This window comes from Sesamum indicum, linkage group LG2 (genome assembly GCF_000512975.1).
Source record: "Sesamum indicum cultivar Zhongzhi No. 13 linkage group LG2, S_indicum_v1.0, whole genome shotgun sequence".
NCBI classification, from domain to species: domain Eukaryota; kingdom Viridiplantae; phylum Streptophyta; class Magnoliopsida; order Lamiales; family Pedaliaceae; genus Sesamum; species Sesamum indicum.
The window spans coordinates 3,041,670-3,060,180 of record NC_026146.1 but is presented as its reverse complement, the minus strand read 5'-3'; the positions used below and the strand labels follow the sequence as shown (position 1 = coordinate 3,060,180).

General features: G+C 31.5%; 3 long non-coding RNA genes across 10 annotated transcripts; all 3 read right to left on the bottom strand.

Annotated features, from left to right (window-relative positions):
* LOC110011617 lies at positions 271-1,304 on the bottom strand. Its single transcript, XR_002286662.1, has 2 exons — positions 1,163-1,304; positions 271-795 (listed from the first exon to the last, which is right to left on the bottom strand). It is a non-coding gene; the product is annotated as an uncharacterized LOC110011617 (long non-coding RNA).
* Positions 1,893-3,153, bottom strand: LOC105178368. The gene is made up of 3 exons (XR_002288276.1): positions 3,042-3,153; positions 2,183-2,298; positions 1,893-1,959 (listed from the first exon to the last, which is right to left on the bottom strand). It is a non-coding gene; the product is annotated as an uncharacterized LOC105178368 (long non-coding RNA).
* LOC105178358 lies at positions 8,938-18,511 on the bottom strand. 8 transcript variants are annotated; one of them, XR_002286445.1, is made up of 6 exons: positions 18,452-18,511; positions 18,312-18,353; positions 16,174-16,215; positions 15,885-15,950; positions 15,153-15,296; positions 14,719-14,785 (listed from the first exon to the last, which is right to left on the bottom strand). It is a non-coding gene; the product is annotated as an uncharacterized LOC105178358 (long non-coding RNA). The 8 variants fall into 8 exon arrangements; XR_002286455.1 differs by having other exon boundaries at positions 15,917-15,950; XR_002286458.1 differs by lacking the exon at positions 15,153-15,296 and having other exon boundaries at positions 14,137-14,785; positions 15,917-15,950.

Below are 18,511 nucleotides of genomic sequence, written 5' to 3'. Positions count from 1 at the left end.
TAATATAAATATATACAAATCATAAAGTTATGATATTGATATAAATTATATGATTTCCATCCTTATATGTTGTATATATGCATGAATTTAAAAATATTCTTTAACTAGACATAATTTAACATTTATATTAAATTTTCTCCATTTCGAAAAAGATAAATGAACAAGCATATCTTTTGTCATCATCAACTCTATATCTAACTCAGGGTTCTGAAACTAAACTAAACTAAACGAAACATAAATGACAATCTCTACAGCATCTTCTGGGAGATCTGTACAAACATTATGCAGCGTTTAAATATTGGTGGAACATGTGATGGCCAGATATACATAACTATACTGGGTCGATGTTCAAATCAACGGAATGTATGTGGTGCTTTTCTCTGATCATAATAGAAGCATAAGTACTTAATGTTATATGTGGATCATCAATTGGTAGGAAAGTTTTGGAGTCAATTGTTTAGACGGCGTGCCTGACGTGCATTATGGGATTTCATCGCAAGGACTAGAGCTCAAATGCAGCGCACTTGCATGCCAACCGGGATGACTCGTTCTACAAGAGTAACTCTATACTATGGGCAACTAGTACCACCAGCACTAACTTGGCTTCCATTTGGGGGAGGATGTGCTCCAATTTGAAGGACCATGTTAGATAACTTGTTCTACAAGAGTCACTCTATGCAGTGTGCAGTTGGTTATCGCTAGCACTACCTGCTTCAGTTTTGATGGAGGTGACGATGGTTTGCATATAACTTGTCATAGCCTATGACCATCGGGCAAAAAGCTTCCAACTATGACCTGCAATAACAGAAAGATCAGTTTTAATAAAACATAAAACCATACGACACCAGATGAATATGTTCACATGCATAACGTAGCTTGAAATACCTCCTGAAGTTTAGGTATACTGTAAAAGTACGCCTCGATTTTTTAAGGTTATTCTGACCTTGAATATGTTTTACTTTGCAGATTCTCCTCTGAAGACCAGAAGGTCGTGGAGAATCGATTATATAGACATGATTAAGGTATGTAAGTATAATTTTTTAAAATTCAAAGAATTTTTTATAATATACCTAACCTTTGGGGTATCTATGTAATTAACCCCTAAACGAAAATAGACGTGAGCATAATCAAACATTCCTTGTTTTTTAATTAGCCGACTGACCTGTACGGGTGATGCTGCAACCAGAAAACAGGGCCGCAGTAGCGAACAACACCCTTCCATCCGGTCTAGCTAAAAGAATACTTAAACCACCAATTCTACCTCCAACCAATGACTTCAGGTAGCACAAATGAACCAAAGAGGGCCCTACACATATGGAAAAAAAGTCAATAACCAAGTAGAGAGCAAGTTGCAAAATTCATATTCCATTCAGGAAATTCCTGAGGATCCATGGCAATGGAAAGGAAACATTAACTTTAAAAGATTGAGAAAATTGGTTTTGATAGCCTAGTCTGAATTAGGACATCTTATGAAACATCACCTAATTTAGAAATTAAGGTCATCCCTAAGTTGAGTAAATTCACAAGAAAATTTATGAATAGGGAATTACACACCAAGTTGAGAGTAAGCATTTTTACATATGAAGAGATTCTTGATAATCGAAATGAAAATGATTAAAAAGAAAAAAATTATCGAAACTGATAACCTAGTGCAGGTTTGGACAACTGACATAGAACATCTTAAAATTCAAACAATAGTGTTATTCCAACATTGACTACAGGTGCAAAATGAAAAGGTTAACAAACAAAAAATTCCATGAAATCTTGCACAACCTAATATGTGTTATCTGTAGAGATCAAATAATTACTAGATTTGGAATTGAGACAAATTTATATTAGATAAATATGTAAATCTTGAGAAAAATAATAATTGCAGTTACAAATAGATGTTACCGCTTGGTGGATTGTTACATTTGATAACACACCTGTGGCATGTATGATGCATACGGCCTTTGCATCCTGAAAAACAATTGCTAAAATTTATTAGTTTGCCTTGCTTTGCTGCATTTTTGTTTAGAGTTCCACGCAAAACCAAACTCTATTATGTTAATCTAAGATTTAAAAAGTTATGGTTGCTAAGAGTTTTTGTTGATAAATCTAATAATCAGAAACAGTTTCCCTTTTGTTTCACTCCATAATTACTAAAACACACACATTATACTGCATGAGATCTGAAAATTACCATCAACGTCGTTTCCCCATTTGACCATCCAAATGATTAATCCTCCATTTTTGATATGCAATGAACAACGATCCATGTCTCAACTCAGTGAAGAGCAAAGTAGTAAATACACTGACCTGCAACTTTATGGGGTTTGAAAGACAAATAGTTAGTCAAACAACTCATGTTCTTTTTCTTTTTTGGTATTCGAACTCAGGCTGATATGAAAAAATCAATCACACAAATACATTGTATATCAACACTCAGTATTGCTACTAGCAAGTGCTTTTTTCAATAGCAATTCAAATAAAGTTCCGAACGATAAAATGCCACGACCAACAAGCATTTCAGTAAGTAACAAAACAAGTTATTTTATATCGGAGATTCATCCTTGTATCAATACCTCGACAATCATGACAGAATAACTATAAAATGAAATCATTAAGTGAAGATCAACAAATCCTACAAAGAAGAGAAAAAATACACAAGAGTGTGTGATGATAACAAATCAATCCATTATAAGCAGTTCCATATTAACTGAAAATTAATAATAAATTCTGAACATGATTCTAAATATTTCTATTATATAAAGCGAAAGAATGAATCATAATATCCTTTATATATAAGAATCAATCGAAAAACTCAAATAACATATAATAGTCAAATAAAAGTTACACAACCAACCAAGTTTGGAAAATGAAGCTTATCAATTCCACCAAAACAATGTTATAAACATGGATCCACATGTAACTAGAACTATTGGTTACCAAGGATTCAGAAATACAAAGAAAGTACTAACATAAGAATAACAGTAATTTGGATTAAAACAGCAACAATTGAATGATAAGAGATAACAATCTTTATAAAATGATAGTTCAACCTTATCGTATCCATTGAAGGTTACAATATGAAGCACTATAATCACTGTATTTATATGGACATCAAGGAGAATATAATAGGAAAAATGATAGGCAAAAGCACAATAAGCAAGGGGAAAGGGAGAGTTGCCCACTATGTGGTTTTTGCCTTGTGACTATTAGAAAACATACATTGTATATTTATAGGAGTCGGAGGGAGACGGCGCAGTTGGTAACCCTAACTCCAGCACAATAGGTAAAAAAATCGGGGTAGGTGAGTAGAGCTTATCCAAAATCATATTGGTTTGGGCCAAGGAGGCCCTTTATCGTATCCAGATTTTCGTTAATGGCTAGAAATATATCATGTTCACCTTTTACTACCGGCCCATTCCACTTAGTCAAGTTAGTCAAGCAACAACTTGTAATACTAACAAAATTAAAAACTTATCCAAACAAGATGAATTAACTTATGGCTCTCTTTTACATAAAAAGTCCTCTTACAAAAAAACCTTCTACAATATTCTTCCGCTTCTTCACATGTTTATTTTATACGTCATTCTAGAAAAGAGGAAAGTTAACATTCTAAAATAGATGAGACATAAAAGGAAATGAAACCAAATAAGAGAATGCTTAAGTTGGACAAACCTATTCTAAAACTGGAACTTGAAGACCATTGATCTCTTACAAGAAATAATACTCTTAGACCAACTTATGTGAAATAAGGAATGAGGCAAATTAAGAGTTGCTCCCAGAACTAGACATACTCTTCACTCTTTCTGATCCCTAATAAGGAATTTTTGAATTTGTTCTTTCATATGAGAAATAACAAGTTGTTGAACTTATTACTAAAATCAGATAAATAACACAACACATAGTCTTTCCCTTTATCAACACTAGGTTATAATTTGCCAATTCTGTACTTAAATTCTTCAAACCATTACCCCTTAAGATATAGGTCAATAAATGCAATATAGCAACATTTTTTACATAGGAATAGTTTAGATTTAACCCTAATTTAAAATATCTCTCGTAAAATTAGTTATCGTTATTTAGTTAAATTAGTCTGAAAAATGACTGAGTTATATATATTTGTTGGATTTTCTCATAGAAATTATGAGATTTTGGTAAGTGGTTTCAGTTTTTATATTATATATTTAGTTGCAATATACAATGAATTTTCATAATTTTCGAAGAGAACTTTTCAAAATTTTATATTATATGATTGTTGTCTACAACAAAAAAGTTCCAAAATCTTGAAATAATATATATATATATATATATATATATATTATCACTTTCTTTTTTGTTAAACAAAAAAGGGTAGTTGTAATCATAAATACATTCCCATTAAATTACAAATTACAATTATCTCTTTTGGCATTTCCAAAACAAAACCAAATCAGAAAAGTATAAAAAATACTTAAAAGCTCTGCTCTTTTTCCAATAAAAATATTAAATAAAGTTTGATAAAATAACCAAAATACAAAACATATAGCACCATTTTCTTTCTTTTTATCTGCCTCTCTCTATCTTCTTCATATTAAATTGTCTCTTCACCCTCTGTTGCTTGCAATCTTCACTAAATTAGTGAGAATCCCACCTGAAATTTGATTCAAAGAGCATTTTAGCAAGAAAAAATGATCAAATTACAGTTAAAAATTTAAGATATGTATTTTGATAATATTACACGTAAAATTCTTCAAAATCCAAAAGAATAGAATTATATATATAAGACAGTGCAAAGCATAAATCATAGATAGAATAATTGTAATTTTCAAATAATTTTGAATTTATTAATTAGGCCGAATTTCAAGCTGTGTGAATTTAATTTACCCTAAAATAATTAGTATTGTGAAGGCCAAAAATAATAAAAAATTTTGATTGAAATTTAAGACATGATCAGCCCAACTAAAAAAATGTGATTGACAGCTCTGCGAATTGTGAAATTTCTTGGAAAATTCACTCATAAGAATTATGTCATATATGTGGGGTTTCATTGTATGATCATATGATATGAACCACATAATAATCTGAAAATTAAATCTATGACATTGACTTGCTAAGAAAAAAACCAAGACTAATTAAGATAGAGAGATTAAATGCAATTTTCAACCTCTTCTATTTTGCATTTTGGTGTTTCAATTTTATATTCTGTTAGGGTAGCGAATAGATATTGTAACTTTTTAATTTTTCATGATTTTGATACTTTATTAGCCGAAATTTGGAAACGTTGTCAGAAAAGAAAAAAAAAGTGTTTCTTGCACGTGCTTCTTTTAATTAATGGACCAAATTAAAAAAAAAAAAGTCATAGGACTTATTTGCTACACTAGAAAGATAAAGATTAAAACGTCAAATATAAAAAATACAAGACAAGAATTTTTTCCATGCTGATAAGAAAAGATCAATAGGAACAAAAGTTCCAGATGAAAAAAGGGCACATGCATAGTATATACTTTTTTTTCAGGTAATATTTGCAAAATCCAATTATTGAAGGACCAAAACCGTGAAAAAAAAAATACTGGGCATTATTTTAGAAAGAAAAAGGATTATAACACAAAAATACAAAAGATAAAGAAGAAATATTTTGTTTAAGTCTATGATAGAGTGCACCCCATCTATTATACTGAAACTAATGAAATATAGTTTGAAAGGTAATATGTTGGTCTTTAATGCAAATATTAGTTGTCTCCAATATTGAAATAAGCCATATTTGATTTTGTTTTTCGGTTGATATAAATATATACAAACCATAAAGTTATGATATTCATATAAATTATATGATTTCTATCCTTATATGCTGTATATATACATATAAACAGTTGTCATCTAAACATTACATTAATCTATGAATTTAAGAATATTCTTTAACTAGACATAATTTATCATTTATATTAAAATTTCTCTATTTCTGAAAGGATAAATAAACAAGCATATTTTTTGCCATCATCAACTCTATATCTAACTCAGGGTTCAGAAACTAAACTAAACGAAATATAAATTACAATCTCTACAACATCTTCTGGAAGATCTATATAAATATTATGCAGTGTTTAAATATCGGTGGAACATGTGATGATCAGATATACATAACTATACTAGGTCGATGTCCGAATCAACTTTTGTTTGATCAAAATAGCAGCAGAAGTATTTAATGTTTTATGTGGATCATCAATTGGTAGGAATGGTTTGGAGTCAATTGTTTAGACGGCGTGTCTGACGTGCGTTATGGTATTTCATCGCAAGGACTGGAGCTCCAATTCAGCGGACTTCCATGCCAATCGGGATGCCTCGATCTACAAGAGTAACTCTATACTAAGGGCAACTAGCACCACCAGCACTAACTTGGCTTCAATTTTGGGGGAGGATGTGCTCCAATTTGAAGGACCATGTCAGATGACTTGCTCTACAAGAGTAACTCTATGCATGTGCAGCTGGTATCTCCACCACTACCCGCTTCACTTTTGGTGGAGGTGACAATGGTTTGCATATAACTTGTCATAGCCTATGACCGTCTGGCAAAAAGCTTCCAACCATGACCTACAATAACGGAAAGATCAGTTTTAATAAAACATAAAACCATCCGACACCAGATGAATATGTTCACATTCATAACGTAGCTTGAAATACCTCCTGATGTTTAGGTATACCGTAAAAGTACGCCTCAATTTTTTAAGGTTATTCTGACCTTGAACATGTTTTACTTTGCAGATTCTCCTCTAAAGACCAGATGGTCGTGGAGGATCGATTATATAGACATGATTGCAGTGTATAAGTAATTTTTTTATAGTATACCTAACCTTTGGGGTATCTATGTAATAAACCCCTAAAAGGAAACAGACGTGAGCATAATCAAATATTCGTTGTTTTTTAGTAAGCCGACTGACCTATACGGGTGATGTTGCAACCAAAAAATCGGGCCGCAACAGCGAACAACACTGTTCCATCGGTTTTAGCTAAAAGAATACGTAAACCACCAATTCTACCTCCAACCAACGACTTCAGGTAGCACAAATGAACCAGAGAGGGCCCTACACATATGAAAAAAGTGTCAATAACCAAGTAGAGAGCAAGTTGCAAAATTCATATTCCATTCAGGAAATTCCTAAGGATCCATGGCAATGGAAAGGAAATATTAACTTTTAAAGATTGAGAAAACTGGTTTTGATAGCCTAGTCTGAATTGGGACATCTTATGAAACATCGCCTAATTTAGAAATCAGGGTCATCCCTAAGTTGAGTAAATTCACAAAAAAATTTATGAACAGGGAATTACACACCAAGTTGATAGTAAGCATTTTTGCATATGAAGAGATTCTTGATAATCGAAATCATAATTCAATGAATTTTGCTAATTTTTGAAGAGAACCTTTCAAAATTTTATATTATATAATTGCTGTCTACAACAAAAAAGTTCCAAAATCTTGAAATAAAATATGTGTATATATATATATATATATAATAAAAGACGATTAGGCTTTTCTTACATGTATCTGATATATCACCTTTCTTTTTAAGACCTTTCTTTTTTATTAAACAAAAAGGGTTGTTGTAATCATAAATACATTCTCATTAAATTACAAATTACAATTATCTCTGTTGCATTGGCAAAACAAAACCAAATCAGAAAAGTATAAAAATACTTAAACAGCTTTGCTCTTTTTCCAATAAAAAGAAAAAAATATTAAAAAAAATTTGATAAAATGACCAAAATACAAAACGCCTAGCACCATGTTCTTTCTTTTATCTGCCTTCTCTACCTTCTTCATATTAAATTGTCTCTTCTCCTCCTGTTGCTTGCAATCGAAATTTGATTCAAAGAGCATTTTAGTAAAAAAAGATGATCAAATTACAGTTAAAAGTTTAAGATATGTATTTTAATAATATTACACGTAAAATTCTTCAAAATGCTACAGTATAGAATTCTATATAAGACACTGCAAAGCATAAATCATAGATAGAATAATTGTACTTTTCAAATAATTTAGAATTTATTAATTAGGCCAAATTTCAAGCTGTGTGAATTTAAATTAACCTAAATTATTAGTATTGTGAAAGCCAAAAATAATAAAAAATTGTGATTGAAATTTAAGGCATGATCAGCCCACCTCAAAATATGTGATTGACAGCTCTGGAAATTTCATGAAAAATTCACGCATAAGAATTATGTTATATATGTGGGGTTCCATTGTATGATCATATGATATGAACCACATAATAATCTGAAAATGAAATCTATTTCAGATGACTTTGACTTCCTAATAGAAAAACCAAGACCAATTAAGGTAGAGAGATTAAATGCAATTTTCAACCTCTTATGTTCTGTATTTTGGTGTTCCAATTTTTTATTCTTTTAGGATAGTAATAGATGTTATAACTTTTTAATTTTTATGATTTTGATACATAATTAGCCGGAGTTTGCAAATGTTGTCAGAAAAGAAAAAAAAAATGTTCCTTGCACATGCTTCTTTCAATTAATGGACTAATAGAAAAAAAATAAAAATCATATGACCTATTTGCTACACTAGAAAGATAAAAACTTGAATATTGAAATAAGCCATATTTGGTTTGTTATTTGATTAATATAAATATGTACAAATCATAAAGTTATGATATTGATATAAATTATATGATTTCCATCCTTATATGTTGTATATATGCATGAATTTAAAAATATTCTTTAACTAGACATAATTTAACATTTATATTACATTTTCTCCATTTCGAAAAAGATAAATAAACAAGCATATCTATCGTCATCATCAACTCTATATCTAACTCAGGGTTCAGAAACTAAACTAAACTAAACGAAACATAAATGACAATCTCTACAGCATCTTCTGGGAGATCTGTACAAACATTATGCAGCGTTTAAATATTAGTGGAACATGTGATGGCCAGATATACATAACTATACCGGGTCGATGTCCAAATCAACGGAATGTATGTGGTGCTTTTCTCTGATCATAATAGCAACAGAAGTTCTTAATGTTATATGTGGATCATCAATTGATAGGAAAGTTTTGGAGTCAATTGTTTAGATGGCGTGCCTGACGTGCATTATGGGATTTCATCGCAAGGACTGGAGCTCAAATTCAGCGCACTTGCATGCCAATCGGGATGACTCGTTCTACAAGACTAACTCTATACTATGGGCAACTAGTACCACCAGCACTAACTTGGTTTCCATTTCGGGGGAGGACTCCAATTTGAAGGACCATGTTAGATAACTTGTTCTACAAGAGTCACTCTATGCAGTGTCAGCTGGTATCGCCAGCACTACCCGCTTCACTTTTGATGGAGGTGACGATGGTTTGCGTATAACTTGTCATAGCCTATGACCATCGGGCAGAAAGCTTCGAACTACGACCTGCAATAACAAAAAGATCAGTTTTAATAAAACATAAAACCATACGACTAAAGAATAATATGTTCACATGCATAACTTAGCTTGAAATACCTTCTGATGTTTAGGTATACTGTAAAAGTACGCCTCGATTTTTTAAGGTTATTCTGACCTTGAATATATTTTACTTTGCAGATTCTCCTCTGAAGACCAGAAGGTCGTGGAGGATCGATTATATAGACATGATAGCGGTGTGTAAGTATAATTTTTTAAAATTCAAAGAAGTTTTTATAATATACCTAACCTTTGGGGTATCTATGTAATTAACCCCTAAACGGAAATAGACCTGAGCATAATCAAACATTCCTTGTTTTTTAGTTAGCCGACTGACCTGTACGGGTGATGCTACAACCAGAAAACAGGGCCGCAGTAGCGAACAAAACCCTTCCGTCCGGTCTAGCTAAAGAATATTTAAACCACCAATTCTTCCTCCAACCAATGACTTCAGGTAGCACAAATGAACCAGAGAGGGCCCTACACATATGAAAAAAAAAGTCAATAACCAAGTAGAGAGCAAGTTGCAAAATTCATATTCCATTCAGGAAATTCTTGAGGATCCATGGCAATGGAAAGGAAACATTAACTTTAGAAGATTGAGAGAACTAGTTTTGATTGCCTAGTCTGAATTAGGACATCTCATGAAACATCGCCTAATTTAGAAATCAGGGTCATCCCTAAGTTGAGTAAATTCACAAGAAAATTTATGAACAGGGAATTACACACCAAGTTGATAGGAAGCATTTTTGCATATGAAGAGATTCTTGATAATCGAAATGAAAATGATTAAAAAGAAAACACTTATTGAAACTGATAACCTGGTGCAGGTTTGGACAAGTGACATAGAACTTCTTAAAATTCAAACAATAGTGTTATTCCAACATTGACTATATATAGGTGCAAAATGAAAAGGTTAACAAACAAAAAAACCCCATAAATCGTGCACACCCTAATATGTGTTATCTGTAGAGATCAAATAATTACTAGATTAGAAATTTAAACAAATTTATATTAGATAAATATGTAAATATTGAGAAAAATTATAATTGCAGTTACAAACAGATGTTACCGCTTGGTGGACTGTTACATTTGATAACGCACCTGTGGCATGTATGATGCATACGGCCTTTGCGTCCTGAAATACGATTGCTAAAATTTATTAGTTTGTCTTGCTTTACTGCTTTGTTGTTTAGAGTTCCACGCAAAACCAAACTCCATTATGTTAACCTAAGATTTTAAAAGTTATGGTTGCTAAGAGTTTTATGTTGATAAATCTAGTAATCAGAAATAGTTTTCCTTTTGTTTCACTCCATAATTACTAAAACACAACACATTATACTGCATGAGATCTGAAAATTACCATCAACGTTGTTTCCCCGTTTGACCATCCAAATGATTAATCCTCCATTTTTGATATGCAATAAACAACGATCCATGTCTCAACTCAGTGACGAGCAAAGTAGTAAATATACTGACCTGCAACTTTATGGGGCGGAAAGACAAATAGATAGTCAAACAACTCATGTTCTTTTTCTTTTTTGGTATTCGAACTTAGGCTGATATGAAAAAATCATTCACACAAATACATTGTATATCAACATTCAATATTGCTACTAGCAAGTGCTTTTTTCAATAGCAATTCAAATAATTAAAGTTCCGAACGATAAAATGCTACGACCAACAAGCATTTCAATAATTACCTAACAAGTTGTTGTATATCAGAGATTCATCCTTATATCAATACCTCGACAATCATGACAGAATAACAATAAAATGAAATCATTAAGCAAAGATCAAAAAATCATACAAAGAAGAGAAAAAACACACAAGAGTGTCTGATGATAACAAATCAATCCATTATAAGCAGTTCCATATTAAATGAAAATTAATAATAAATTCTGAAGATGATTCTAAATATTTCTATTATATAAAGCGAAAGAATGAATCATAATATCCTTCATATATAAAAATCAATCGAAAAACTCAAATAAAAGCTACACAACCAGCCAAGTTGGAAAATGAAGTTTATCAATTCCACCAAAATAATGTTATAAATATGGATCCACATGTAATTAGAACTATTGGTTACCAAGGATTTAGAAACCCAAACAATAGGACTAAAATGAGAATAACAGTAATTTGGATTAAAAAAGCAACAATTGAATGATAAGAGAAAACAATCTTTATAAAATGGTAGTTCAACCTTATCGCATCCATTGAAGGTTACAATATGAAGCACTATTATTACTGTATGTATATGGACATCAAGGAGAATATAATAGAAAAATGATAGGTAAAAGCACAATGAGCAAGGGGAAAGGGAGAGTTGCCCACTATGTGGTTTTTGCCTTGTGACTATTAGAAAACATACATTATATATTTATAGGAGTCGGAGGGAGACGGCGCAGTTGGTAACCCTAACTCCAGCACAATAGGTAAAAAAGTCAGGGTAGGTGAATAGAGCTATCCAAAATCACACTGGTTTGGGCCAACGAGGCTCTTTATCGTATCCAGATTTTCGTTAATGGCTAGAAATATATCATATTCACCTTTTACTGCCGGCCCATTCCACTTAGTCAAGCTAGTCAACCAACAACTCGTAACACTAACAAAATTAAAAATTTATCCCAAACAAGATGAATTAACTTATAGCTCTCTTTTACATAAAAAGTCCTCTTACAAAAAGACCTTCTACAATATTCTTCCGCTTCTTCACATGTTCATTTTATACGTCGTTCTAGAAAAGAGGAAAGTTAACATTCCAAAATAGATGAGACATAAAAGGAAATGAAACAAAATAAGAGAATGCATGAGTTGGACAAACCTATTCTAAAACTGGAACTTGAAGACCATTGATCTCTTACAAGAAATAATACTCTTAGTCCAACTTATGTGGAATAAGGAATGAGGCAAATTAGGAATTGCTCCCAGAACTAGACATACTCTTCACTCTTTCTGATCCGTAATAAGGAATTTTTGAATTTATTCTTTTATATGAGAAATAACAAGTTCTTGAACCTATTAGTAAATTCAGATAAATAACACAACACATAGTCTTTCCCCTTATAAACACTAGGTTATAATTTGCCAATTCTGTACTTAAATTCTTCAAACTGTTACCCCTTAACATATAGGTCAATAAATGCAATGTAACATCATTTTTTACATAGAGGTAGTTTGGATTTAACCCTAATTTAAAATATCTCTCATAAAATTATTTATCGTTATTTAATTAAATTAGTCTGAAAATTGACTGAGTTATATGTATATATTTACGGATTTTCTCATAGAAATTATGAGATTTTGGTAAGAGGTTTCAGTTTTTATATTATATATTTAGTGGCAATTTTCAATGAATTTTGCTAATTTTAGAAGAGAACCTTTCAAAATTTTATATTATATAATTGATGTCTACAACAAAAAAGTTCCAAAATCTTGAAATAAAATATGTATATATATATAATAAAAGACGATTAGGCTTTTCTTACATGTATCCTATATATCACCTTTCTTTTTAAGACTTTTCTTTTTTATTAAACAAAAAGGGTTGTTGTAATCATAAATACATTCTCATTAAATTACAAATTACAATTATCTCTGTTGGCATCGCCAAAACAAAACCAAATCAGAAAAGTATAAAAATACTTAAACAGCTTTGCTCTTTTTCCAATAAAAAGAAAAAAATATTAAATAAAGTTTGATAAAATGACCAAAATACAAAACGCCTAGCACCATGTTCTTTCTTTTATCTGCCTTCTCTACCTTCTTCATATTAAATTGTCTCTTCTCCTCCTGTTGCTTGCAATCGAAATTTGATTCAAAGAGCATTTTAGTAAAAAAAGATGATCAAATTACAGTTAAAAGTTTAAGATATGTATTTTAATAATATTACACGTAAAATTCTTCAAAATGCTACAGTATAGAATTCTATATAAGACACTACAAAGCATAAATCATAGATAGATAATTGTAATTTTCAAATAATTTAGAATTTATTAATTAGGCCGAATTTCAAGCCGTGTGAATTTAAATTAACCTAAATTAATTAGTATTGTGAAGGCCAAAAATAATAAAAAATTGTGATTGAAATTTAGGGCATGATCAGCCCACCTCAAAATATGTGATTGACAGCTCTGGAAATTTCGTGAAAAATTCACTCATAAGAATTATGTTATATATGTGGGGTTCCATTGTATGATCATGTGATATGAACCAAAATAATAATCTGAAAATGAAATCTATTTCAGATGACTTTGACTTCCTAACAGAAAAACCAAAACTAATTAAGATAGAGAGATTAAATGCAATTTTCAACCTTTTATGTTCTGTATTTTGGTGTTTCAATTTTTTATTCTTTTAGGATAGTAATAGATGTTATAACTTTTTAATTTTCATGATTTGATACTTCATTAGCCAGAGTTTGCAAATGTTGTCAGGAAAAAAAAAATGTTTCTTGCACGTGCTTCTTTCAATTAATGGACCAATACAAAAAAAATAAAAATCATATGACCTATTTGCTACACTAGAAAGATAAAAACTTGAATATTGAAATAAGCCATATTTGGTTTGTTATTTGATTAATATAAATATATACAAATCATAAAGTTATGATATTGGTATAAATTATATGATTTCCATCCTTATATGTTGTATATATGCATGAATTTAAAAATATTCTTTAACTAGACATAATTTAACATTTATATTAAATTTTCTCCATTTCGAAAAATATAAATAAACAAGCATATCTTTCGTCATCATCAACTCTATATCTAACTCAGAGTTCACAAACTAAACTAAACTAAACGAAACATAAATGACAATCTCTACAGCATCTTCTGGGAGATATGTACAAACATTACGCAGCGTTGAAATATTGGTGGAACATGTGATGGCCAGATATACATAACTATACTGGGTCCATGTCCAAATCAACGGAATGTATGGGGTGCTTTTCTCTGATCATAATAGCAACAGAAGTACTTAATGTTATATGTGGATCATCAATTGGAAGGAAACTTTTGGAGTCAATTGTTTAGACAGCGTGCCTCACGTGCATTATTGGATTTCATCGCAAGGACTGGAGCTCAAATTCAGCCCACTTGCATGCCAACTGGGATGACTCGTTATACAAGAGTAACTCTATGCTATGGGAAACTAGTACCACCAGCACTAACTTGGCTTCCATTTCGGGGGAGGACTCCAATTTGAAAGACCATGTCAGATAACTTGTTCTACAAGAGTCACTCTATGCAGTGTCAGCTGGTATCGCCAGCACTACCCGCTTCACTTTTGATGGAGGTGACGAAGGTTTGCGTATAACTTGTCATAGCCTATGACCATCGGGCAGAAAGCTTCGAACTACGACCTGCAATAACAAAAAAATCAGTTTTAATAAAACATAAAATCATACGACACCAGATGAATATGTTCACATGCATAACGTAGCTTGAAATACCTTCTGATGTTTAGGTATACTGTAAAAGTACGCCTCAATTTTTGAAGGTTATTCTGACTTTGAATATATTTTACTTTGCAGATTCTCCTCTGATGACCAGAAGGTCGTGGAGGATCGATTATATAGACATGATTGCGGTGTGTAAGTATAATTTTTTAAAATTCAAAGAAGATTTTATAATATACCTAACCTTTGGGGTATCTATGTAATTAACCCCAAAACGGAAATGGACGTGAGCATAATCAAGCATTCCTTGTTTTTTAGTTAGCCGACTGACCTATACGGGTGATGCTACAACCAAAAAACAGGGCCGCAGTAGCGAACAACACCCTTCCGTTCGGTCTAGCTAAAAGAATATTTAAACTACCAATTCTACCTCCAACCAATGACTTCAGGTAGCACAAATGAACTAGAGAGGGCCCTACACATATGAAAAAAAAAGTCAATAACCAAGTAGAGAGCAAGTTGCAAAATTCATATTCCATTCAGAAAATTCTTGAGGATCCATGGCAATGGAAAGGAAACATTAACTTTAAAAGATTGAGAAAACTAGTTTTGATAGCCTAGTCTGAATTAGGACATCTTATGAAACATCGCCTAATTTAGAAATCAGGGTCATCCCTAAGTTGAGTAAAATCACAAGAAAATTTATGAACAGGGAATTACACACCAAGTTGATAGTAAGCATTTTTGCATATGAAGAGATTCTTGATAATCGAAATGAAAATGATTAAAAAGAAAACAATTATTGAAACTGATAGCCTGATGAAAGTTTGGACAACTAACATAGAACATCTTAAAATTCAAACAATAGTGTTATTCCAGCATTGACTACAGGTGCAAAATGAAAAGGTTAACAAACAAAAAACCCCATGAAATCTTGCACACCCTAATATGTGTTATCTATACAGATCAAATAATTACTAGATTTGGAATTTAGACAACTTTATATAAGATAAATATGTAAATATTGAGAAAAATTATAATTGCAGTTACAAACAGATGTTACCGCTTGGTGGACTGTTACATTTGATAACGCACCTGTGGCATGTATGATGCATACGGCCTTTGCGTCCTGAAAAAAAATTGCTAAAATTTATTAGTTTGCCTTGCATTGCTGCATTGTTGTTTAGAGTTCCACGCAAAACCAAACTCTATTATGTTAATCTAAGATTTAAAAAGTTATGGTTGCTAAGAGTTTTATGTTGATAAATCTAATAATCAGAAATAGTTTCCTTTTGTTTCACTCCATAATTACTAAAACACACACATTATACTGAACGAGATCTGAAAATTACCATCAACGTCGTTTCCCCATTTGACCATCCAAATGATTAACCCTCCATTTTTGATATGCAATAAACAACGATCCATGTCTCAACTCAGTGAAGAGCAAAGTAGTAAATACACTGACTTGCAACTTTATGGGGGTGGAAAGACAAATAGATAGTCAAACAACTCATTTTCTTTTTCTTTTTTGGTATTCAAACTCAGGCTGATATGAAAAAATCAATCACACAAATAAATTGTATATCAACATTCAATATTGCTACTAGCAAGTGCTTTTTTCAATAGCAATTCAAATAAAGTTTCGAACGATAAAATGCCACGACCAACAAGCATTTCAGTAATTAACAAAATAAGTTATTTTATATCAGAGATTCATCCTTGTATCAATACCTCGACAATCATGACAGAATAACTATAAAATGAAATCATTAAGCAAAGATCAAAAAATCCTAGAAAGAAGAGAAAAAACACACAAGAGTGTCTGATGATAACAAATCAATCCATTATAAGCAGTTCCATATTAAATGAAAATTAATAATAAATTCTGAAGATGATTCTAAATATTTCTATTATATAAAGCGAAAGAATGAATCATAATATGCTTCATATATAAGAATCAATCCAAAACACAAATAAAATATAATAGTCAAATAAAAGCTACACAACCAACCAAGTTTGAAAATGAAGTTTATCAATTCCACCAAAACAATGTTATAAACATGGATCCACATGTAACTAGAACTATTGGTTACCAAGGATTTAGAAACCCAAAGAAAAGGACTAACATGAGAATAACAGTAATTTGGATTGAAACAACAACAATTGAATGATAAGGGAAAACAATCTTTATAAAATGATAGTTCAACCTTATCGTATCCATTGAAGATTACAATATGAAGCACTATAATCACTGCATGTATATGGACATCAAGGAGAATATAATAGGAAAAATGATAGGTAAAAGCACAATGAGCAAGGGGAAAGGGAGAGTTGCCCACTATGTGGTTTTTGCCTTGTGACTATTAGAAAACATACAGTGTATATTTATAGGAATCGGAGGGAGACGGCGCAGTTGGTAACCCTAACTCCAGCACAATAGGTAAAAAAATCGGGGTAGGTGAGTAGAGCTTATCCAAAATTACATTGGTTTGGGCCAATGAGGCCCTTTATCGTATCCAGATTTTCGTTAATGGCTAGAAATATATCATTTCACCTTTTACTTCCGGTCCATTCTACTTAGTCGAGTTAGTCAAGCAACAACTTGTAATACTAACAGATTAAAAACTTATCCCAAACAAGAGAATTAACTTATAGCTCTCTTTTACATAAAAAGTCCTCTTACAAAAAGACCTTCTACAATATTCTTCCGCTTCTTCACATGTTCATTTTATACGTCGTTCTAGAAAGAGGAAAGTTAACATTCCAAAATAGATGAGACATAGAAGGAAATGAAATAAAATAAGAGAATGCATGAGTTTGACAAACCTATTCTAAAACTGGAACTTGAAGACCATTAATCTCTTACAAGAAATAATACTCTTAGACCAAATTATGTGGAATAAGGAATGAGGCAAATAAGGAATTGCTCCCAAAACTAGACATACTCTTCACTTTTTCTGATCCCTAATAAGGAATTTTTGAATTTGTTCTTTCATATGAGAAATAAAAGGTGTTGAACCTATTACTAAAATCAGATAAATAACACAACACATAGTCTTTCCCCTTATCAAGACTGTGATTTTGCCAATAATAGGAAGGGGAATGAAACTAACTTTTCTCATGTTACAGCTAATCCCTTTTAGATTTTACAACTATAAATCTGATAAACAACAACCAGGCCCTATACACTAACCAACACTAAATCAGACTGAATAAATAAGGGGACAAAATCACAAAGAGAGCGTAAATAGATAATTATTCACAATCTAGCTAACGTGTAGGGTAAAACACAATTGGCCAAAACCTAACTCGTCCAAAACAATATGCAATTCTTATAAAGATTAATCTGATCATGGCAATGGCAAAATCTCACAAAATAGAATTGAAAGAATTTTCCACAAAATCAACATATTTCAAGCAGAATTAACACAAGTTGCATACCTAAATAAAAGAATCAAGACTGAGCAAATACATAAGAAGAGGATACCTTAACAATAGATAGAAGGCCAATCGATCACTCTTCCATAATCTGTATAATCAATAAATCAAATTGAATAAAGATGAATGCAAATCAGCAATAATTCCAACCAGTACAAGAAGGCTACTAAGTGGGAAACGAAGCTTTACCATAAGAACGCTTCTCAAAACATGCACACAGAAGAAAAACACTTTCTTTGTTGTACCTCT